This window comes from Chenopodium album, chromosome 9 (assembly GCF_948465745.1).
Source record: "Chenopodium album chromosome 9, dcCheAlbu1.1, whole genome shotgun sequence".
Taxonomy (NCBI): Eukaryota; Viridiplantae; Streptophyta; class Magnoliopsida; order Caryophyllales; family Amaranthaceae; genus Chenopodium; species Chenopodium album.
Window position 1 is genome coordinate 62,653,390 of NC_137842.1, and position 21,181 is coordinate 62,674,570.

Consider the following 21,181-nt stretch of genomic DNA (forward strand, 5'->3'; position numbering starts at 1 on the left):
AATGCAAAACTTTAACGATCAATAACTTAAATTCTTCATAAGTAAAAATTATAAAAGTTATATATTATGATAGTACTTATTGAGACGAATCCAAAAAAATCATACATGGATATATTTTTCCTTACATATATTCACAAAAGACGGTCAAAGGAGGGATGGTGAATAGTGTAAAAGTCAAAGCGGATCAAGTAATAAAGAACGGAGGAAGTAGTAATTAACCATAGTATTAGCTCCATGGAAAATTGAAAAGAAGTTAGGAATATATGCATGTGAAAAGAGATAAGAAACAATACTAAAAATATATTGTTTATATATGCCTGCTTCCCCTAGTTGGAAGGATCACTCTTTATTTTTGTAAATCCTAAATTTGGAAAGTTCCATGTTTTTACCTCTTTATTTCCAATCATTTTTTACCATGCATGTTACTATTAGACCTGGCAATCCTGACCCAACCTGATTGACCCGACTCGAATGACCCGACTCGTAACCCAAAAGTTGACCCGAAATCATTGACCCGAAAATGACCCAAACTCGAAGTAACCCAACCCGACCCGAAATAGAGTTGACCCAAACATGTCCCGATGAGGAAGTGACCCGACCCGACCCGAATGACCTGACCCGAAACCCGAAGTGACTTGATCCGAATTTAACCCAAATTGATTGACCCGAATCAACCCGACTCATAGGTACCCGACCCGAATTGACCCGAATCCTAAGTGAATAGGGTGAAATAGTGAATTACTTAGTTTAGGGCTTCTTTATTTCCTACGTAATAGGTACTCATGATTTTTTTTTTTAACGATTTTACTTTATTTTTCCAACTATTTTTTTAAGTGAATTTATTTTGGTGACCCGACACAAACTTGACCCGAATAGACCCGACCCGAATTGACTCAATTCGAATTTGACCCGATCCGAAATTGACCCAAGAATTGATCTTAAAAATTGACCCGACCCAAACAAACCCGACCCAAATTGACACGACCCGAACTTGACCTGACCTGAACTTGACCCGAAGTGCTAACCCGATTTTGACCTGAATCCCGAATCAACTCGACTCGACCCAAACCCAACCAGAACATTTGCTGACCCGAACTTGCCCGACCTGAATTGACCCGACCCGAACCCGACCTGAATGACCTGTTTGCCGGGTCTAGTCACTAGTAGAATAAACGTAATGGCAAGCGGTTCAAACCCCCTAATGGCAAGCGGTTTTGAACCGCTTGCCATTACTAGAGAAAGGGCAGCGGTTTTGGCGCCAAACCGCTGCCCATTTGGGTTTTTTCCACAAAAATTGATATATAAACCAAACATATGTAAAAACATTAATATTTTTATTAATTATTTGTTGTAATATTACATTTACATTAAAAAAATTGATTCAACTAATAAAATTAATACAAATAATATTCCTAAAAAAAAAATTAATACAAATAATAAAAAAAAAAACTCATATTCCAGATCAGACTTCCAGCCACGACCACCAACACCACCGTCCAGCACCACCACCCACCACGACCCCCACGAGCAGCCACCACCATCAGAACCCCAACTGACCCTCACCGAAACCCACCAAAACCCACCACGACCCCCACCACCCCTCACCCACTAGAACCACCAACTAACCCCCACCCACCAAAACCCTCACCGAAACCCACCAAAACCCTAACCCAAACCACAACCGCCACCCACACAACCAGACCCCCAACCAAACCACGACCAGACCCCACCCAAACCACGACCCACCACCCAGCACGACCGCACCCCCACCAAAAATAAATCTAAAATCGAAATTTAAAAAAAAAAATAAATTCGACCCACCTTAAAAAAAAAAACCCATCTAGCCCACCACGACCTCCACCCACCCCCATGAAAACGCCAATTTGGGCTTGAAATTAAGGTTTTAAAGGTCAAATTCGACCATAAAAACTCTAGATCTAGAGTTTTCATGGTCGAATTTGACCTAAAAAACTTGAACACCCAAACGCATGCACGAATTTGCTTGAAATTGTACTCGAAATTTGCTCGAAATTGTCCTCAATCTGCTCGAAAACTTGGTGTTTTGGTCGAATTTGCTCGAATTTTTTTGGTTTTGGTTCGATTTTTTGGAGATGAGAAAGAACAAAGAAAAAAAGAAAGTGAAAGAAGAAAGGATTGAAGGAAAGAGAAGAGGAGAGAGGGGGAAAACGGGAGAAAGAAAGAGGAGAGAGATAGAGCACCGAAAATGAAAGAGGAGAGAGAGAGAGAGCTGAGTAAAGAAAGAGGAGAGAGAGAAATAAAGGGAGGGGTGGGCACGGGTTTAGGGTTTTTTTTTTAAATGGCAAGCGGTTTGGGTTTGAACCGCTTGCCAATTTAACTAATGGTAAGCGGTTCAACCCTAAACCGCTTGCCATTAGTTAAATTGCAAGCCGTTCGCGCCAAAACCGCTTGCCATTTCATTGGTTTTATTATTTTTTTTTATTAAGTAATGGGAAGCGGATTATTAAAACCGCTTGCCAATAATAGCTTCCCATCACATTTATTCTACTAGTGAGTACTATTATGTTACCACTAGCTTTTCATGTTTATGATATTGACTTATGTTTCACCTAATTTTCCACCCTCTCAAGATATAGTAATACTCCCTCCGTTTTTAAATACTTGCTCCATTTCTCCACGCGCGGAGTTTTAGGAGAAATTAGAGAAAGTAATAAAATATGAAGGTAGTGGGGTTGGTGGAAGAATAAAAAATTATAGAAAACAAAAGTAGTGGATAGAATTGGAGGAGAGAGAATATATGTTGGGACCACTAGGTGAGAGAAATTGATTAAATATTGTAAAATCTTTTCAAATAAGAAAATGGAGCAAGTATTTAAAAACGACCGCAAATGGAAAGTGGATCAAGTATTTAAAAACGGAGGGAGTACTCCGTAATGTATTTTGTGTGTTTAGGTTAATTAAATAATGAAACATATACTTGTAGCGTATAAGGCGGTATAACTATCCCTCTTTTTTTCAGTTCTCGTCAACAATGGATTGATGAAGCTCAAGCGGCATTCCTTTACTGGAGACAGCGAGCTAAAGTTTAATAGGATGCTTTAGGAGAGTCCCATTCCAAGTTATTGTTTTCCATGGTCCAAGCTCGCCGCCGCCGTAACGCTATTTATTTTCTTAAAGACAATAGTGAAGTTTATTTGGACCTCCAATTTGTCAAATATTCGATCAATGATCATCTCTTTCTATCAGGGTTTATATAGGACGGTTCCTGCCCCTCATCCGACTGACTCCTCATGGTGGGAGGATCTTAATCTGCCTCGACTGTCTCTGGATCAGCAACAACTTCTACTAAATTCGTTCTCTCCTCAGCTCATTAAGGAGGCCATGTTCAGTATTAATGATGACAAATCCCCGGGCCCAGATGGTTTTTCAGCAGCTTTTTTCAAGCAACACTGGGATTTGGTGGGGCCTCTGGTGGTAAGCGTGGTTCAGTTCTTTTTTGCTCATGGTTACCTTTTAAAGTAATGGAATAGAACCTTCTTGGATCTACTTCCTAAATTGGATAAACCGGAGTTGGTTTCTCAGTTTTGTCCTATTGGGTTGTGTAATGTTTTGTATAAGTGCATTTCCAAATGCCTTACGAGTCGGTTACAGTTGGTTCTTCCTACCCTGGTTTCCGATTCTCAAAATGCCTTTGTCCCCAGTCGTCAGATGTTGGACAGTAGCCTGATAGCGCATGATGTTATATCCTTTATGAATGCCTCTCAGGCTAAAAAGCGTTTTTTTGCCGCCTTGAAGTTGGATATGAACAAGGCTTATGGACGCGTTAGTTGGGAGTTCCTCTTCAAGACCTTGCAGGCCTTTGGTTTCCCGCCATATTGGGTTCACTTAATCCAACAATGTGTCTCGATCGTTTCGTATCAGGTTCTTATCAATGGAGACCCTTCTTCGGCTTTTCGCCCCCTTCGTGGTCTTCATCAGGGTGATCCTTTATCTTCTTATTTGTTTGTTCTTTGTATGGAGGTTTTGTCAGCAATGCTTCGCCAGGATGAGACGCGTTCTTTGTTTAAGGGGATTTGTATCTCTAGAGGAGCCCCCTCTATCTCCCATTTGTTTTTTGCTGATGACTCTTTGCTTTTCTTTGAGGTGAATCCGTCAGCTTGTAACAACTTGATGCAACTTCTTCACGATTTATGTGATAAATCGGGTCAAATGATCAGTTTATAGAAGTCCTTTGTTAAGTTCAGTCCAAATACTCCGTCGGACTACAAGGATTTCCTAGCCTCCAGTCTTCGTCTTCGTCATTTGGACTCTTTGGGCTCTTATTTAGGGACTCCTGTGGATATGGGTCGCAGTAAGGTCTCGAAATTTGGGTATCTGGTGGACAAGGTTGCTAGTCGTCTCTCGGATTTTGCCTCTTTGGGTTTGTCAGCAACGGCTAAGTTAATAGTGATAAACTTGAAAGGAATGGTGTCCTTCGAACAAGTATACTATTCCGTTAGTGGGTTCAGAATTATTAGAAAGCTAATATATTCAGTGAGGTCAAGTGATCGGAATGCCTGGGTGGAGGCCGCTTCCGATCAGTAATATTAATGAATAATTAATATTACAGCTTAATCTTGACTGAACCCTTTGGGTCACACCCAAGCATTCAACAAACCGAAACGACAATTAATTCGGAAGGAATTAACGAGTCGACCGAGTAATATTTATTTAGACGTCGGAAATTCGAGCTTAGAGCGTCGAAACCGAGCGTCGGAAGTCGAGTCGAAAATAGTGAAAGACGAGACGAGAAATAGTAATAAATCAACAAAAGACCAAAATACCCCTAGCATCGAAATGCCCAAGCAAACCGAGTGCTAAGGGCGTATGGCCTAGCATGGTGGCTAGCATGCGCACCAAGCCGAGCCTAGGCTGGCTGGTGCGTGCTAGCGCACCCATGCTAGCATCGCAAGGCTAGGCGCTGCCTAGTGCGTGCTAGCATGCTAGGCACAGTCTTGTGCGCGCAATGGCTAGCAAGCCATGCCGCAACAAGCTGCAGCAGCTAGCACGCTAGGCGCGCCAGCTCGCCACAGCTAGCAGCAGCATGGCTAGGCCATTGCTTGCTGCCTAGCAGCGCTGGCCAAGGCACAAGGCCAGCAGCAGCCCGCACAAGCATGCTGGGCTTGCTGGCCAGCAGCGCCTGGCAGCCCGCATGCGAGTGCTGGGCCTGCTGGGCTTGCTGGGCGTGGCTGCCACGGACAGCAGCACATGGCAGCCCACCTTGGCTGCCTTGGTGCCCAAGGGTGGGTGCCATGTGGCTTGTGGTCCTTGAGTGTGTGTGGAGTGAGGTGGCCGGTTATGGGAGAGGGAGTGGGGAGCAAGTTTGGTCCCCCCCCCTTCTCCAAGTGGTCCTCACCAAACCACTCACATGAGCTTGCCACTTGTTGATTTATTACTAGCTTGATTATTAATTTTATTTTAGCTTTAAAATAAAATGGAAAAATCATACTATCCCACATTGATGGGAGAGTAAATGATACTCCCATCATTTCCTATAAATACCCAAGTATGGGCATTGGGAATGTGGCTTGAGTAAGAGTTGAAAAAGGCATCACAATTAGTGAAAACCTTTGAACTCAATATAATTACTCGGGTTTTATTGGTCGGGTCTTGCTAACCCCAAGACATTGGACCTAGTCGTTTTTGTTGGTGCGGGTGGACTTCGTTGGAGGTCTCCGTGTGAGCGGGACTTGAAGCTTTCAAGTAAGAGCTCATTTTGGAGCGAAGCACGCGTCAAAGGTAATTAGCTTATCTTAATCTTGTGATTAATTTAATTATGTTTATGGTTTTATTTATTGCGAGTGCGGTCTTGTTTTTGGGTTTGTTTCCGCGGTGAGTCGGACTCACCAAACCCCAACAAAACTCTGTCTTGGTCGCATCCTTTAATCATATTTTATCGATTTTTCGTGTCCTTGCCTCCATTACGGGGTGTATCGACCGTCTTCTGACACGATTTTGGTGGAATTCTTCTTCCTCCTCCAAGGGTTTGGCCCTTCGCTCCTCTTCTTTATTGCACCTTCCTAAGGGTCTGGGAGGATTGGATTTTCGACATTTGCAGCATTTTAACTCGGCATTGCTAGCTGGAAAGCGTTTAAGGTAGAATCCGCACCCGGCTAGCTTCTAGGGTTCTTCAAGCAAAATACCCGTTGCTTTTTTCTTTAAACCCGCAAAGGATGCCCCGATCTTCTTGGGGTAGTAAAAGTCTTGCTAGCGGGTTTTCTTCTTGTAGACACCCATTTGTGTCTCCCCAAAACCAAACCCAGTGATGAGTACCTTTCACGTCGAATCATAATCGAATGAAGTGAAAGTGTGGAAAGTTTAGTGTTGCGGATAGTTTTAATTCTTTTCTCTTCTCTCTGTTTTTGAAAGCTTATTTTAAGAAAACAGCCAATCCAGTTTGGTTGGTCCATTATATGGGTCCAATGATAGTGTAGTTGGATGGGGTTTGAAAAGACCTTTCCAACGATATATTATAAGCCCAATTCCGATGAATATCGAGGAAGTTATGGCCAAAATACTAAACTGGGCCCGATTTGGTTTTTATATGCGGCCCAATGATCTAGAAGAGGGCCTATTATTAATTATCATTCCTAAAGCTATTAGGATTGATTATAGTCTTTTAGAATACTCTAGAAGGTTCTTTTAAATCCTAATGGAGTTAGGATTGATAATTATGTTTTAAAGAGTTTGAAATTGAATAAAACTACTCCTTTTAAGAATCTTTGTTTTGTATGAAGTGAAATATATTCAGACTTTATTTTCGTGCCTCATAATATTTATCCAAATTTTATATGGTTGGATAGATCTTGAAATTATCTTTCCAATGATATATTATAATATTAAATCCGAGTTATAACGAAAAAGATATGAATGAGACATGAAACTTTATCCAAAACTGACACCCTTCCACTATTTTTATCATATATTTTTATTTATAAAATATTTTATTTTGATTCTAATTGGTTTGGAAAGTAGACTTTAAGAGCTTTCCAACGACATATTATATGCCTTATTTGGACTTCCGGATCAAAAGATATGATAAAAACAAAAACGCGTGAATTTCTGAAATCAGCGCCTAGAACCAGGCCTGGCGCCTGGCGCCAGCCATTGGCGCCTGGTGCTAGCCATTGGCGCCTGGCGCTGGCGCCAGCTCTGTTTTGCGTGCGCCAAGTGCTCTGTTTTGATATTTTATCTTTTTGGCTTATTTCTCTATAAATAACGTATTAAAAACTCTGTTTTCATTCACCAATTCTCATGAACTCTCATCAAGATTTTCTTGATTATTTTCTCTCTCTCTCTTTCTTCTAAACTTTGCTTTTTACATACAAAATTCCACATTCATTAGATCTATAAACACCTAGCCATATTCGAAGTTGCCTTCGCCCTAGACGTGAAAGGTTTAATTTCTGAGGGTTTGGTCCCAAATCTCTATTTCAATTATTTAATTTAATTGTTTGTTAATTATTTTCCTTGAAGTTACTAACATGTGTATTTTGTTATTAGAAAGAGGTACGAAGCATCAAAGTAAGTACTTTAATGATTTTTATTGATATTATGATGTAGAAATCATGTTTATATTGTTATTATGATATTCCTAGTATCATGTCTAGGGTAATTTTAATATTAAATATGATTCATGCGATGCTTCCTATGTTCTTCCTAATATTTATTGATGTTAGTATCATGTTAGGGCTAAAGATTTTATTTTTATTGCTTAGTGACATGCTAGGGGTTGTTATTAATCTTTTTAGTATCATGCCTAGGATCTTGCTATTTTTATTATGCTTTAATATTAAAATGAACATGATTATGATTATAATTGTTATAATTTATGATTATTATTATTTTGATGATGATTATTTTATTATGATTATAATTTTATTATTGCTATAATAATTATTATTATGATTAATATGGGTGTTATCATGATGATTATTCTTAATTATATTTGTGATGATTATAATTATTATTCATGATATTTATTTATTATTATGTTGCTTGATATTTATTTTTATTGCTTGATCACGCCTTTTATGCATGTTTAAAGGGAATTAGTACTTGTAATCACGCTTAATAAGATACTTAATAATCTTGTTTAGGGTTAATGTGATTATAATTTCAAGTGATCGCCAATAATAGTTTATTTGTGCATTAATTCAACCAACATAGATAAACAGGTTTAGGGTTAATCCTATTGATTGCATGTTAATTAAAAAGCGCACATGAATATGATCAGAATAAAGTAGAGGCCTATTATTAGGGCAGGTTCAATCTCTTTTAGGTTGGATTTGTACCTTCATCCCCGAACCCTTATTTGGTTCTAGACCTTATGGAGTTGACGATCTCTTGGATCGTTAAGGGGTGTAACCTTCATCCTATGAACGGTTTACAAGTTCCTAAAAAACTTGTTGGCGACTCTTTTGCTCTATCTTCTTCCCTTTTGGACGCCATCGTACTTTAGTGTATGATCACAGTGGGGTTCAAGCTAGTGGGATTAAAGCTTGAAATTATTCCCTACACTTCTCTTGCTTCGGGTTTGGTTTGGAAGGTTGGAAACGGCTCCAATGTTCGTCTTCTTAAGGATGAGTGGGTCCCGGAGGGACCAGTGCAGTTTAAGGCAGGTTTGATTGGGTCGGATCTTCCGACTCATGTTTCCTCTATCATTGATCCGCGTTCTTACGCGTGGGGTTCTACCAGAATCCATCGGCTGTTTGATAGGCATACGGCCGCAAGAATTTTGTCTCTTGATCGTCCTCTTTGTCCTATGGATGATTTTGTTTACTGGAATTTTAGTCGGGATGGGCAGTTTACGACCAAGTCGGCGTATTCCATGATTGTTCGCCAGTTGATGGCGTCGTCCCCTAGGTTTTCGGTTCCTGTGACATGGTGGAGGTCATTTTGGGGGCTTTTGATTCTCTCAAAGTTTAAGATCTTTGTTTGGAAGCTGCTTAACGATGCTCTTCCGTTGTTTTCTATTGTGGTTTGGAAGGGTGTTCCTGTAAATTCGGTGTGTGTGTTGTGTTGTCAGCAGCCTGAAACGGCTTCGCGCGATTCCCACTTATTTAGGAACTTCTCTGTTACAAGAGATCACTTTCTTGATGTTCCACCTGGGTTTGAGGGGGAAGGCCCTTCTCATATTCCTTTTGAAGAATGGATGTCTACAGTTATTTCCTGCTATGCCCGTCGGGGGCTTTGGGAGGCCTTGTTTCTCTTCCTTTCTACCTTTTGGGCTGTTTGGTTAACCCGTAATAATCTGGTTTTCCGCAGTGCTGTGTTTTCTCCAGCTACTATCAGGGAGCTCACATGTAATTGGTTTCATCGCAGTAAGGAGGCATTCTCGTTTCTCTCCGTGGTTTTTTCCCGTTCCTGTTTTTCTTCGGATTCTTCTGCGGTTTATTCGGGTTGGCTGAAGGGGTCGGATCAGGATCCGCTTAATGTTTTCATTATGATATATGGTGCTTGGGAGCGGGAGGCTAATTATGCGGGTACGGGTTGGGTCTTTCGGGATTTGCATTCGGATGAGGTTAAGGATGGGGGTGCTCGAGCCTGTTGGACCTCTTCTCCGCTTCAGGCCGAATTGCAGGCTTGTTGCTGGGCTCTCCAAGCTGCATTGCGAAAGGAGTTTTTTTCCGTTTCAATTTATATAAATAGTGCTCAGATGGTAGCTATGATATGTGGAAGGTCCAGGGATAACATCGATTGCTTGTGGATTCTCGAGAATATTCAAGAGGTAATGGATAACTTTCGGGTTTGTCATATTCGATAAGTTGATCGCCACTAGTAGAAAAATGGTAATTGGCACTGAGATATAGGCACCGGTTCTTAAGAACCGGTGGTAAAAAAAGGGTGAAAATGGGCGGGGTGTTAAGAGTAGAGTATTGGAACCGGTTCAAACCGAACCGGTGCCAAAAGGTTAAAAAAAAACTGGTCTTGTTTCATCTCTGCTTCTAGAACATAATAATACCCTAACTTTTGTACATAAAACCCTAACTTAGCTTCTCTCTCTCCGCCTCCATTTCATTTCCTCTAATCTGATCTCCCTCCTCTCTCCTCTCTCCTCTCATCTCCTCTCCCTCCTCTTCGATCTCCTCTCTCCTCTCATCTCTTCTTCGATCTCCTCTTTCTTTCTTTATAAAGGAAATTCGACCACCGCGGCACCGCCTCAAAGCCCACCACTACCACATCATCACTGCCGCAAAACCGCCACCACCACCACAAAGTTTGACCGCCGCCGCGAAGCCCATCGACATCAACAACAATTTCTGGGTATAATTATTTAAGGTTAGGGTTTAATTTATGGGTTTAATTAAATTTTAATCGATTTTGTTGGATTTAATTTTGGGTTTGATTTTGGATTTAAATCGATTTTTCTGGGTTTACTTAATCGATTATTGGATTTTAATTCGAGTTTTTCTCGATTTTTCGGGGTATAATTATCCGAATTTAATCGGTTTTGTATTTAATTCGATTTTTTTTCATTTTTTATGCATTTTAATTTTGGGTTTAATTAATCAGTTTTTCTGGGTTTAATTCGTACATGCATGTGTTTTTTTCGAATTTTTTTTTTAATTTTGAGTTTTGTCGGGTTTTTTTTTAAAATTTTTTTTCGAGGATTTTGTTTTTTTTTTTTCAATTTTTTTTTTATAATTCTGAGTTTCTGGCTTTTTTTTTCCAGTTCGTGAGTATCTTCGTCGAATTCGGGGTCGGAGGAGCAAATTGAAGGCCGATATTGCTTGTACTATTCAGCAACTGCTAAACAATATTCGTTAATCCATTTGTTTTTTTTTTTGTTTTTTTTTTGTTGGCAAATGTAAAATTACAGATTATTAATTTAATTTTATTATGTATTATTGGAGATATTATTATTGTTGGCAGATTTATTTATATATAACATTTTGGTGATTATATATGAATTTCAATTATACTTTAGCATTTGGTGTGTAATTAATTATTGATTATGAATTTCGATTATAGTTGGTGTTGTATGATTTTTCTGCTAATTTTTAAGAGAAAAAAGACAAAAAAAAAAAAAACATAAAATTTTATTTTTTTTGGACATTGGCATCGGTTAACCGGTGCCAAAAGGAGGATATCATATTTTTTTTGGGCATTTTTGGCACCGGTTAACCGGTGCCAATAACAAGTTTTACCACCGGTTTGAACCGGTGCCTTTTTCATGCACTAATTGGCACCCCCCACATTGGCACCGGTTCAAAACCGGTGGCATTGAGGGGTTTTGAACCGGTGCCAATTTCGTTTTTTCACGTAGTGCGCTCTTGGGTTTCTCCTGCTCATTGGCTGGCGGGTCAGGCCCGTTGTCGTCATTTTCTTTTTGGGTCTTTTTAGTTTTTTAGTTACTTTCTGTTTGTTTTTCTTAGTTCTATTTGTCAAAAAAAAATTAAAAAAAAAAAAATAACTATCCCTCTTTTTTAAAAAATAAACTTATTCGACTACAACATTTTAAAATCAAACAATATAAGGCATTAAGTCAAATAGAGTGTAATTAGTATGTAAAGAGGCTTGAATGATATTTGTTCTATGGAAGACGATAAGCAAAGCCTCACCATAATTACATGTTATTGTCTCGTGCTTTGAATTTGGAGATGAATATAAGAAAGGCGTAAACCGTTATCCTTCATCGATCAACTAGCTAGTAAAAAAAAGAAAAAGAAAAAAGTATTGTACTATCTACCAGAATTATTAATTATAATTCATGGTACATAAAAACTTATTAGGCTACATAATTATTAAAAAGTGTTTATTGTTTTTTTCAAAAAAAATAAAAATAAATTATTGTGTATACCAAGTCTTCTCATATTTTGGTTTTAATTTTCTCTAACATGCATGTTATATACTACCTCCGTTAATAGTTATCTGCAATTTTAGGTATTATTTGTGAGGTATAAAACATTCCAAAGTTGCAGATAACCATTAACGGAGGTAGTATCTCTATATGCTTATTATTGCTACCTAGAAATTAAGTACCTTAGCTTTTTACTAGTTATGTGGCTATGAGTATGATTGTATTGATTATGCACTTTAATCTCGCTCATCTTATTGTCTTATTGTTCCATAAGATATTCTAATAAATAATCACAACTTTCTCGATCACATTTTCATAATACAAGACTACAAGCTACGAGTATATAATTTTGAACCCAAAATTACAAGTTAATACTACCTCCGTTAAGTTTTATTTGCAACTTTTACTATATTTGGATGCTTAGTATTATTTGCAACTTTCCCAAATCTTTCCCTTTTTAGTAAGTTTTTTTTTGCTGGAAATGTCAATATTGCCCTTATTTTAAAAATTAAACATTCACTTAAATGATTAATTACATTACATTACACTAACAAATTAATTTGGATCTAACAACTCCCAACTTGGCTCTTTCTCTCTCCTCTCAATCACAACCTCCATTGATTTCTACTCCGGCAAGCACTAGCAGCAACGTCGTCGTGGCTATGGTGGTTTTGCGGCAAGAAGGGAAGCAACACACATGTGTTCGTGTATTGGATGATTTTCGTGGGTTTGTGGGTATTCTGGGTTTAAGGGTTTTAGTGGATTTGTGGGTGGTTTCGGTGATTTTTGGTGGGTTTGTGGGTGGTTTGGATGATTTTAGGTGAGTTTATGGGTGCTTTTAGTGATTTTCGTGGGTCTTGTGGATGGTTTAAGTGATTTTCGTGGGTTTTGTGGGTGGTGTCGATGGTGTCGGTGTTGGTGGGTGGTCTAGATTTAGGTGGTGTCAGGGGTTTCAGTGGGGGTTTTTCTAGTGTAGATCGATGGTGTAGGTAGGGTTTAGGGTGTTTCGGCGGTGTCGGTGGTTGTGATGGTCTGGGTTTGGGAGTTTCGGTAGTATCGGTGGTTGTGGTGGTCTGGATTTGGGAATTTTGGTAGTGTCTGTGGTTGTGGTGGTATGGGTTTGGTAGTTTTGGTGGTTTCGGTGGTCTGGGTTTGGGGGGGTGTTGGTGGTGGTGGCTAGTCTGGTTTAGGTGGTGTCGGTTGTGGTGTCTGGTTTTGGTGGTGGTGGCCTGGTCACATGGTGAGTGGCTTGGGTAGTTTACTAATCATGTTTAATTTATCTCTCTCCTCGTTAATCACAAACCCTTTCATTCCATAATCACCATTATGAAATTTTGACTTGGGATTCGTGTTGCATATCAAAGTTGCAAATAAAACTTAACTGAGGAAGTATAAAAGAAACTTTTATTTTTGAATGAAGGTTGATGAAACAATACAAGGTACTTTGATTCTTCTATTAAGTATGACTTGTTGCATGAATAAAAATTGTGTAATTAGTATGAGTTGTTGCAATACAGGTCGTAACGTACTAAGGTATACGACTATTATTTACGCGGAGCATAAAGTTGTTAACCCAAAAATTACGCGTTGAAATAATTACTTTTACTCAGTTTTGTTTTAATTTATAATTGCATATTTCTTGAGGTTTCAAAAAAAAAAAAAAAAAAAAAAAAATTGCAGATCTCCTGACCTCTGTGTTTGACCAATTTTATGATGTCAAAAAAATATATTCTGATAATTTATCTAATTTTTCTTACCTTAGCATTAAGGACTTGTCTTACAGCACCAAAAAAATTAAGTACTTATCTTACCCTTAACTTTATAGGAGTTATATACTCATAGTTTAATTTTTTCAAGTTCAAATCTTCGTCCCCTAAAAAGAAAAATTCAAAATCTTTGGAAAAAAAATTCAAAAAAACAAAAAAAAAAAAAAATCATAAATAAAGATCATTACTTTCAAGAAATGGAACCACCGAAACCGCCTCAACCACTGCAACCGCCGCAACCTATAACTTGTCCGATGCAGGGGAAGCAATGTCGAGTGCGACTCAACGTCCGAGACGGAGAAATGAATGAGTTCTTCTTACCGGTGCTTACGACAGAAGAAATTCAAGGTGTTGACAACTTTAAGGCTAACATTATTGTCAATGTACATTGGGTTTTTTTCGACGCCCTCTCCGTTGAAAACCACAAATGTTATACCGCCTCCCTAACTCACAAGCACAAAGGTTTGGAGCGTATAAAGGTTCGAACTTTTGATACTGAATGGGCTATGTTCTTGTGTCAATTGCGCGTTAGAGAGGGAGATTCTGTCGAATTTGCGTAGGAAATCAACCCAAGAAGACTTTGAAATGGAGGCTCTTCTTACTGCTCCGCCACAAGTGGGCGAATTTAACATTTTTATATAGGTGGGCTCAAATTAAATAAATTAAATTATAAGTATTTACAAATTAACAAATTACGTGAAACTACATATTACATTGCACATTTTTGGCACATGTAATTATTGGTATTGATAGATTAATCATTATTTTATATCACTTTTCTCATATTAAAGGAAAATTTAGAAAATAACACGACAAAAAAAAAACACCCAAATTTTGATTATAAACAAACCAAACCAAACCCCATTTTAGCGGTTTGGTTTGGTTTGGTTTACGGTTTGGAAAAATATGGTTTTGTTTCGATTTTTTAGGAAATACGGTTTGCTGTTTGGTTTGGTTTTTCAAAAATTATAAACCAAACCAAACTGTAAACCAGTAAACCGCATTTTAATATTTATATAATTTTTAAATAAATTTAAATTGTTATGTAACTAATTATATACGGAGTATAATTTGTGTAATTGGACTCAGATGTCAAACATAGAGGATAATCCCTTTACAATCCCCGATACTGCAGAAACGGTGGAAACTAATAATTTACCAACCATGAATGATGACCATGGTAAGCTGAAACCAAGAAGAAATACAATGAAACCCAAGTCAGATATTTGGGATCACTTCTCTAAGTATACGATTAATGGGGTAGAAAGGTGTGAGTGTAATTATTGTAGGTTTTCTTATAAGTGCAATCCAAATCTAAATGGTACTAGTACCTATAGATCACATTTAAAAAAGTGTTCAAGTTATTTATTCAATAGTTGCAAAAACCCAGGGCCAAAGCAAACACAATTGAGTTTTGAATCTAGTGTAAATGAAGATGGGGCTAAAGAGGTGTCCAGTAAAAATTGGGCTTTTGATTATGAAAAATGTAGAAATGCTTTTGCGGTTTGGTTTCAATACTAATATGGTTTGGTTTGGAAAATTGACCAAACCGTATTTTGCCGTTTGGTTTGGTTTAGACTCAAACCGCACCAAACCAGACCATGTTCACCCCTAATTATAACACCACAAATAAAAAAAATTATTATAGCACCACAAAAAAACTCACAAATTTGATTTCACCACCACTTAACGGATTCTTGTATGGAATCCGTTAGTGGGGCCCAAAATGTGACAAGTGTCAGTAGCCTATAGGTTTTAAAAATGGAATTAATAAAAAAGAAAAAAATTATATATAAAAAAAGAAAATCCCTAACCCAGCTAGCCCTACCACCGGCGCCACCAGACCTCAGCCGCCGACACCGTAACCCAGGTCGTCGGCACCCATCTCCTCCACCAAAACCGGCGAAACCACCCACGCTGCTGAATTTTGCCTTTCCCTTCCCCGAAAACCACCCTCGTTGCCGAAATCCTCACTCGCACCAACCCTAAAACCACTAACGTCGCCGGACTCCTCTCCCACACAACCCAAAAAACACCTACGTCGTCGAAATCCTCTCCCACACCATCATCATCGCCGAAATCCTCTCTCTTACCCAAAACCGCCGTCGAAACCCCAACCCAAAAACTGCCCTTATGTCAACCCTTACCCATTTCCAGAAACCGAATTAAACCTAAGAAGGGAAGACAGAAGGTGCTAGAGGAAGTAGAAGAAGTTAAAGCTTGTAGGAAGGTCCTATTTATGAGCAAAAGGGATGCTACTGCTAGTGAAAGTTCAGAGAAGAAAGCAGAGGAACCTGTAGACAAGGGGAGAGAACAAGAAGGAAGTATGATTGTTGCCAAGTCAGTAGCTAATCTTTATGATTTAAGAAGTAAGGTGGGGGAAGACTTTAGCGGGAACCACTATCAATCAGAGGAAAACCAGGTGGTGGGGGGGTGTAATTGTGACTGGGACAAAGGGTATTGTTGCTGCAGGATCTTTGGTTCCTTGTACTTTTAATATTAGTATAGGTTCAAAAGACAAATTGGTGAAGAAGGGAGTGAAGCTCAGAAGAGAAGGAAATGTTAGTCACAGAGAAAGATCAGGAGGTTGAGTCTGCATTGGTGATAAACGAAAGGAGTGGACTCATGGTGATGAGATGGATGTGGATGAAATTTCTAAAAGAGCCCGTGTTCATGAGTCATTGGCTATTGATAAAGTAGCGGGTATTGGAGAAAACCAACCCCGCGAACAAGAATGAATCTCCTATGCTGGAAATGTAGAGGGGTTGGAAACCATCTAGCAGTTAAGGCACTACGAAGGTGGTGCTCACATTATGCCTCGGATTTGGTCTTTATTTTAGAAACAAAAATTAATAAAATTGATTCTGAAAAATTAAAGGACAAACTAGGTTTTGATTGTGCTTTTGGAGTTAGTAGCAATGGCTTGTCAAGAGGCTTATGTTTGTTCTGGAAAAGTGATTCTCTTTATTTTTCTCTTGTCTCATTTTCAAAGAACCACATTTGTGGAGATGTAAAGGAGGTATTTCTTGGAGGTGGATAGTATTTATGGATGGCCGGAGACGGGAAACAAGTGGAAGACGTGGCAGCTTCTTCGAGATTTATGCTCTGCTTATGAGGGGCCTATTTTAGTAGGGGTGATTATAATGAAATCCCGAGTTACAGTGAGAAGGAAGGAAGGGTAGATTAAAAAACGAGAGCAATCACAAAGTTTCGAGAATCCCTTGATGCGTGTAATCTGGGAGACCTTGGGTACGAGGGCCAATTTATTTCACATGGGAGAAGGGCTTATCTGAAAAATACTCTAATTAGAGAAAGGCTAGACAAGTATTGTGGCAATGATGAATGGTGCCTTATCTTTCTAGAAGCTAAGGTGGAGAATTTGGTGAGAGTTAAGTCTAATCACTCACCTATTTTGATTAGACTTAAAAGACCGAAGAAGAAGTGCAGGAGGGGAAAGAAAAATTTTAAATTTGAGACGTCATGGTTGCTTGATGCCTCGTGTGAGAAGGCAGTTCGTAAAGGATGGAATAGTAGTGCTAGTCTTGATACAAGGATGAGATTGGAGGTAATGTTGAGTTCTCTTAAAAAGTGGAGTGGCAAGAAATTTGAAGATTTGACAAACAAATTGAAGATGCTGAAAAGGCCTTACATGAAGTGCAAGGGAAACCAATCTCGAAAGAAAATATCGATGATTGTTTAGCTCTTGAGGCTAAGATTGAGGATCTTTTGTAGGAAACAAGAAGCTCATTGATATCTTCGTTCTAGAGTTTTTTTGAATTCGGGATAGAGATAGGAATACGAAATACTTTCATCATAAAGCTTCATAAAGGAGAAACCGCAATGAAATCAAGGGCCTTTTCAATGATAGTGGGGAATGGAAGGTTGAAGAAGAGGACTTTGAGGAGATCGTTCAAGATTTCTATGCTGATATTTTTATGTCGAGTGACCCCTCAATTGCTGACTGTGAGCGTGTACTTGAGGGCTTAAGGCTGTCAGTCCGCAAATTTCCAGTGTTGATAATGAGCTCCTTCACCAAAGATTAAATATATGCCGAAATCTGTGAGATGCATCCCTGCAAGGCGCCAGGGCCAGATGGAATTCATGCGATCTTCTACCAACGTTTTCGGCACATTGTTGGTGATGAGGTATTTCTTTTTGTCAATAACATTCTTCATGGCATATGCTCTCCTAAATCGGTCAATAATACAAATATTACTTTAATTCCAAAAGTGATATTGCCGACTGTAATGACTGAATTTCGTCCTATTGATCTTTGTAACGTTCTCTATAAAATTGCTTCAAAGGCCATTGTAATGCGATTAAAATCAATTTTACCCGGCGTTATTTCTGAAAATCAGAGTGCTTTAATTTTGTTCTGAGTAGATTAATTATTGACAATGCTTTGATTGCAATGGAGCTCTTTCATACTATGAAAAAATGTAGCAAAGGCAAAAAAGGTACAATTGCCATGAAACTGGATATGAGTAAGACATATGACAGGGTGAAATAGTTTTTTCTGGAGAAACTGCTATTGAAAATGGGTTTTGCAGAGTGGTGGTCAGTAGGGGTGAGCAAAAATATTGGGTACCCGGTCCCGGACCCGGAACCGGTTAGGACCCGCCGGGTCTAGAACTGGAACCGGTACAACCAGTTCCAGTTCCGGGTCCAAAAATTAGGACCCGGTTATAACCGGTTCCGGTTCCAAGTCTTGATTTTTAGGACCCGGTACCCGGTGGGTACCCGGAACCAGTTGCATTGCCACATAAATGTTCATTTCATAGCCCATTATAAGGAATATATTATTTCATTGGGTCCGTATATTACTTGGCCCACTTTCTATTCTAAATCTAAGGAGTATTCTTTATACTTAACCCTAAAACTCTTTTCATTTTGTCAGCCACCTAACACCAAATTACCCACCTACCTAGTTTCATCCGCCCCCTTCAACTCTATATTGATGATATTTTTTCAAATATTTCACTCACCCAACTTTAATAAATCACTCTAATCTTATCTATTTTCAGATTCTTAGATCTAAACACTCATTTTCATCATTAATTTTTACTTTTGCAATGAAATGAGGTGAAAGATAAATTCGAGAACACGATGCTGATGAAGATGATTTTTTTTCTTTAAAGATAAATCGAGCTCCGTAATATGAGTTTTAGGATGATTTTGTATAATTCCAGCTAATATATTTACAAAAAATTTATACGTATAATATGAGTCTAGCTTGTTTGCTAATGTATATTCTTTAAATGTTTAGATCTAATTTTTTCTTCTTTCTTGTTCGCAATTTTCATATAATATGTTTGGGTTTGATTTTGATTTATTTTTTTTTAATTATTTTTGTTAAAGGACAACTTTGATATTTTTTTTCTCTTTTACTTTGTATAAGCCAACCGGGTACCCGGTTCTGGAACTGGTTCCTACCAGTTCCGGTTCTGGATCTGAAAATTATGGACCCAGTACTAACCAGTTCCGGATCCGATTCCAAAATCTTGGACCCGGTACTAACCAATTTCGGGACCGGGTCTTTAGTTTTACACCGGGTACCCGGTAGTGCTCACCCCTAGTGGTCAGACTTGTGTGTCAACGGTCTCCTATTATTTCATTATTAATCGATGTGTCTCTGACTCAGTTCTTCCAACTAGAGGTTTGAGATAAGGTGATCCTCTCTCTCCCTACCTATTTATCATAAATGTAGACACTTTTTCCTCTCTCATCAGGAAGGCATCAGATGACAGACTTATTCATGGGGCCGGAGCAAGCCGGAAAGGTCCAAAAATTTCTCATCTTTTCTTTGCAGATGACAGTTTGCTTTTTGCAAGAGCCAACCGAGAGGAATTCTCAAAGAAAGTTTATTTACTCAACATATACGAAGCAGCTTCCAAGCTGAAAATTAATTATGAAAAATCGGAGGTCTCTTTTAGCAAAGGCATTAATATGTCAAAGCAAGAAGAGTTAGTGGAAATTTTGAATATGCGACTCATATTTAAACATGAAAAATACCTTTGTATCCCGACTATTTTTGGGAGATCAAAGAGAATTGTTTTCTCAGCTCTGAAGGATCGAATTTGGAAGAAACTCCAAGGTTGGAAAGAAAAATTATTGTTGCGGGACGGGAAGGAAATTCTGATAAAGTCGGTAATCCAAGCCATTCCAACTTACTTAATGGGTGTTTACAAGATTCCTGGTAGTGTCATTGATAAGATCAGATCCCTTACAGCGAAGTTTTGGTGGGGGCTCTCTTATTCTAGACGGAAAGTGCACTGGATTAATTGGAATTCTTTGTGCAAACCGAAGTGCTTAGGAGGATTGAGATTTCGTGATCTAAGTGTTTTTAATGAAGATCTATTGGGGAAACAGGCATGGCGGCTTATCTCTTCCCCCGAGTCTCTCTATGGGTGTGTAATGTGAGGGCCGGGAAGTACTATCCAAATTCTGATTTTTTTGGAGGCCTCCCTTGGTCTTAATGGCAATTTTTCATGGCGTAGTATATGGGGTTCAAAAGCACTGGTAAAAAAAGGATTAATATGGCGTGTAGGGAAGGGAGAAAAGATAAAAATTTTAGATGATTCTTGGCTAGCTGATGAAAATGGGAAGTTTGTTACCTCTCCACGGAATGCTGAGCTATCTTTGGTGCAAGACTTGATTGATGATGACACTAAAGACTGGAACTACAATTTGTTGGCTTTAAATTTTAATGAGAGAGATTTAAGATGCATTCTTGCAATCCCTCTTAGTGTTCGAAGTCAGAGGGATGAGCTGACATGGGCGTTTACTGGGGATGGTCTTTATTCTATGAAAATGGCTTACATGCTTGGGAAGTTGTGCAACTTAGATGATTTTCATCGGGTTTGGGTGAATATTTGAATTTGGAAACTATCCCAAAAGTTAAGCACTTTTTGTGGAGAGCATTTACCAACTCGTTGGCTACCCGAGTCTTGCTACGCACCAGGCATATGTTAGATCATGATAAATGCCCACCTGAGACGATGCACCATGCTTTTTTTGAATGCCTTGTTGTACAGGACCTATGGCGCGAGTGTGACTGCCTGAAATTGATCGATTTCGATCCCACTGAAGACTTTAAAGAGACCCTCACAAGGTGGAAGAGTGAGAATGCAAAGAAGGTTTCCATAGGAGTAGAACTTATGTGTTTCATATGGGGTAGGTGAAATGAAAAGGTATTCAACAACAAAAAGATTCCCAATTTGGTGATCCATGAAGGAGTTATGCGGCTGGTTGAAGAATGTGGCAAATACCCTACAAGCATTTATGGAGCTAGTCACCCTCGAAAGAACAGATCGAAGTCCTAAGAAGTGGCACCCCCCTGAGGACTTTATCAAAGTCCATTGTGATGCAAGCCTCAAGGATGAAGGCTGGATAGGTTTAGGAGCTGTAGCCAGGAATGTTGCTGGTGAGGTTCTCTTTGCTGTTGTCAGATGCTCTCTCGGGTATTGGTCTGCAGAAATAGCCGAATGCAAAGCTGTTCTTTTGGGTGTAAAATTTGCACGTCGCTATGGCTATAAGAGGGTGATTATTAAATCGGATAGCCAAGTGATTGTGTCTCGTCTTTCTAAGGCTGCTA